Source organism: Oxyura jamaicensis, chromosome 25 (genome assembly GCF_011077185.1).
Source record: "Oxyura jamaicensis isolate SHBP4307 breed ruddy duck chromosome 25, BPBGC_Ojam_1.0, whole genome shotgun sequence".
Lineage (NCBI taxonomy): Eukaryota > Metazoa > Chordata > Aves > Anseriformes > Anatidae > Oxyura > Oxyura jamaicensis.
Window position 1 is genome coordinate 1,374,852 of NC_048917.1, and position 4,176 is coordinate 1,379,027.

The window sequence follows — 4,176 nt, forward strand, 5'->3', positions numbered from 1 at the left end:
CCATCCCGGGGGTTTTTTTTTTTTCACCCCCCCCCCCCCCCCCCCCCCCCAGCCTCCAGAGGAACCCCCTCCCCGTTTCACGTTTGGCTCCCCGGGTGCCTTTGGCTCCCCGGGTGCGTTTGGCGAGGCGTTTTCTCAAGGGACCTCGCGGAGCCCTCCCCAAAGAAGGGGGCTCTGTGTGTGTGTGTGCGCGCGCGGGGACGCGGAGGGGTTTCGAAATCAAAGCACTTGACTCGGCCGTGTGTTTGTCTGCATGAGTGTGCGGCAGAGGAGGGGTGGAGCGCAGAAGAAAAGATTTGTCTGCTCCCATTTCAGCTAAAATGGTTAATTAAGACAATAGAGGCTATATAACAATCGGGGCCGGGCGGTGAATGGTTGTCTAGACTCTATAGTTCAGCCGCAACTTCTCCGTCGGAATTTTAACTTGGCCGGGCTCGTTTCCCCTCCCCTCTTTCCCCGCCTCTCAGCTCACGTCCATAAGTTCCCTTTTCTCCTTTGTTTGTTTTTTTTTTTTTGTCCTTAAACAATCCGTCTTTTGAGGGATCGGGGGCCGGATTGACAGCTCTGCCTGGCTGAGGTCTTGTGCTCGCCGCGGCGCTGCCTTCCCAGCGCCCAAGCGGGAGCCGCTTTGTTGGCCGCGCCGCACTGCTCCTGGCGCAGGGCGAGGGGCTGGGACCGGCTCTGGGGGCTCAGGGAGAGGGGCGTAAATGGGAACTTGTTTGGCTTTAGTGCTGGAAGGGGTTTAGGGGGCGGCTGGTGCTCTGTGTTGTGGGGTCCTGGCGCGGAGAGGCGCACCCAGGGTTACCCAAGGGTTGCTCTGAGCCGGGACCGATCCTGCTCTCGGTGCCTCCACGGATGAGGCTGGGCAGCGCGAAGCCCGGTGCTGCAGGGACCTCCTGATCTGCAGGAAGCGGGCTCGTGGATGATGTTGAGAGCCCCGTACCCGCCGCGTCCCCGCAGGGCTCACAGCTCCTCCCCGGGCTGCTGGAGGCCCAAGGTCTCCCGGCTTGGGGTGAAGCAGGGGGAGGTGAGCAGGTGGTGGTATGGAGCAGCACCTGAAATTCACCCTCCCACCACCTCCAGCCTGCCCTTTGGGAACCGCTTTGGCAAAAACCATGAAGCCCCAAAGCGAGGCTGGGGCTCGGTAAATCAACCTAAAATCCAGCCTCAGGAGGAGGCCGGGGGCTGTTGTTGGAGCGATTCCCCCAAAGCCCAACGCTGTTCCCCATAGCCGGGGGTCCTGCAGCCCCCAGGGGTCCCCCAGCTCGGGGTGTCCGACCTCTCCTCCCCTCCGGCGGGGGTCTGGGTGGCTTCGGAGGCAGCCCCGGGCGCGGTAACGGCAGGCACAGCGGGAGGGAACCTCTCGGAGGAGGACGCGGGGATGCAGCCGCACGCTTGAAATATGGGCGAGATTATTCCGAGTGCATACATGCAAATGAGGCCCGTCTGTAGACAGGAGAGACAAAAGGTCATTAGCTTCCCATGTAGAGCCCTTCGTGCGGGGCCTAATTTACTGTCTTCCTCACCCCTTCCTACAGATCTCGCATTTTGAGGCACGGAACGGGGAGATTTTGGCAGGTTTGATAGGTGTCAGGCAACTTGGGCTGTATTGGACGGTGTGGGGTGCGCAGTGAGAGCCCCTCCAAGGCAGATGGGAACGGGGAACGGACCCCAGCCCAGCCGGGGAACTGGAACACACCTCAGGGCCTCCTGGAATGCAAAATCCCCCAGGATTTCCCCCCAGAGCAGTGCCTAGAAGCAGTCTGCCCACCCCAAAGCCCTTGCAAACTTCCTCCATCCCCCCAGTGCCACTGGGCCGAGCCTCGCGTGCATCCAGACACGAGGGCGAGCTCCAAAACCCCGCGTTTTGGGAAGGCTCAGGCATTTTGGGGTCTCCTGAAGCCCCTCACCGGCAGCTAGAGCCGAATCCATCCTGCTTTGCAGCCCCCAGCCCTTCTCCACAGATCTTTTGGGGCAGCTTCCTGAGGTTTTGGCATCGAAGGACTGAGAGTGGGTGGCATTTCCCCGCGGGTCCTAATTTTGGCTGCTCCGCTCCCCACTGAGGCGCGGGGATGGGAAAGGAGCGGGGCCACCCCGTGCACTGAGCCGGGTGCCTGGATGGAAAAGGGTGCCCTGGTTGGGGGGGGGTCCCTGTGCGGCATCCCCCGGGCATGGGGCCGTGGGTGCCTTCCCCAGCGCGGCTCATCCAGCCCTGCTGCCTCCCCCAGCCCGGGATTGAGAGTTTATTCACGCACTAATCAAAGTGACATGATGGTCGTGGCAGACTAAAGCCATTCACTCCCCGAGCCGGCGGGGTCGGGAGGTCGCCCAAGTTCGCAAGAATGGGGCTTTTGTCATGCAGATCGGCCCAGAGCGGCCAGATGAGCGTGGCAGGGTCCCCCGCCACCGCCGTGGCATCGCGTGGGACCGGTGGGACGGGGGGCACGGGTGGGGGCACCGCCGGCTGCTCGCGGGGCGGCTTTGGAGGCTCCGGGTGCTGGAGGTGCTGCGGTGTGAGGACGTGCTTGGCCCGGGCTGTGGGGTGCAGGGTGCTCGGCTCTGGCACGCATCCTGCCCCGTGTCCCCCGTTCCCACGCATGGGTTGGGAACGGGATGGTTTTGGGTCCCTCTTCCCGGTGTCGGTTCAGCCCAGCCTTGCTGTAGGGCTCAGGGGGGTTGCACGGGGCTGGGTGGACCCCAAATTATCCCTCCCCCGAGACCCCCGGGGTGTCTGTGGGGAACAACCGAGCTGCTGGGGGTGAGCAAACACTGGCACCGCCGGCTTTGTACCAAAATAGAGAGTTTCCACGAGGGATTTCTGAGCAACGTGAGCTGGTGGCACACCACGGAAGGGCTTGGCTTTGTTGCTTTTGCTGTTGGTACAGGTAAAATAAAAATTGTAAAAATTAAATGGGTGAAAGGGTTCTTAAAAGTGAGGAAATGCTTTCAGGCAGCTGTGCTCTGTCACCTCTTCGGATGTCAGAGAAGGACAAGTTCAGGTTAGGTTTGAGGACTCTGCTGTGGGAGGAACTGGATAAAAATAATGGTCAATAATTCCGGGCAAAAGCGAACCCTTTTTGTTTAAATGGGGAGGAAATTTCCAACAAAATGATTGTGAGCAAATTCTGAAAGAAACAAGGTGAAAACAGAGGTTTAATCCCCAAATCCTGTTTTTGTTTGTTTGTTTGTTTGTTTTTTGTCAAACCCAACTGGGCTTTTGACCTGGAGAGGGGTGCGCGTGCCCCGAGCATCGCTCGGCCCCCGACGCCTGGGATCTGCTCCTGATAGAGACGCAGGGCCGGTGGCAGGGCATGAAATCTGCCTGAAGGCACCTCCCGGCCCACGCCTCCCCTGCGCCCCCTGACACCGATTTGCCCCCCGGCGCCCTCCGGGGTTGCCCGGGGCGGGTGACACCGTGGGGAGGTTTTGGGGCCGCATCCCTGCTCGGGCTGCTCGGAGGTTTTGGGGTGAAGCGAGTTTGTGCCTCTTCAAACCGTGCCTTGGGGGTCTTTCATCTGGGTTTGGGTGTATTCTATGGTATTTTTGCTGCTGTAAATTTCTGGGAATTTAAGCAGGAAAAAAAAAAATCTGTAAAAAGCTGGGAATTTCCCATTCAACCCGGCCCTGCGAGGAAAGGGACGTGCGTGACCAGATGTGCCTTTGCCACGGGAAAAGCCGAGCTCGGGGTGCTCGATGTGCTCGGGTTGGAGCTGTCTGCGGGAGCAGGGAGGGTGCAGGGAAGGTTTTACCCCCCACTTTTCCCATATCCGCATTTTCTTGCTCTGAGAAACCTTTTCTTTGGCGATCGGGAAGGTGGCAAAGGGCTGGCGGGACGCAGGCGGGTTTCCTTCGGGGCTGCGACCGCGAGCGCAAAATGAGCCCAGCGACCATCTCCCCCGGACAGAGAAAGCAGCGGCAGAGGCACAAAGGGGTGGGCTTTCTCTCTTTTTTTTTCTTTTTCTTTTTTTTTTTTTTTTCTGGGGGAATACAATGTGATGAATTCAGTACGAGGGCCAGCGCCACCCTTTAATATACTTTCAGCTAAACGGGGGTTTCTATGGCAGCCGGGAGAACCAGGCGAGCCCTGAAAAGATGTTTGTGCAGCGCTTTGCCAATGGCATCCGTGGCGAGGGGCACCGGTGCCAGACGGGCAGCGCCGCGCAGCCGCTCATCAGG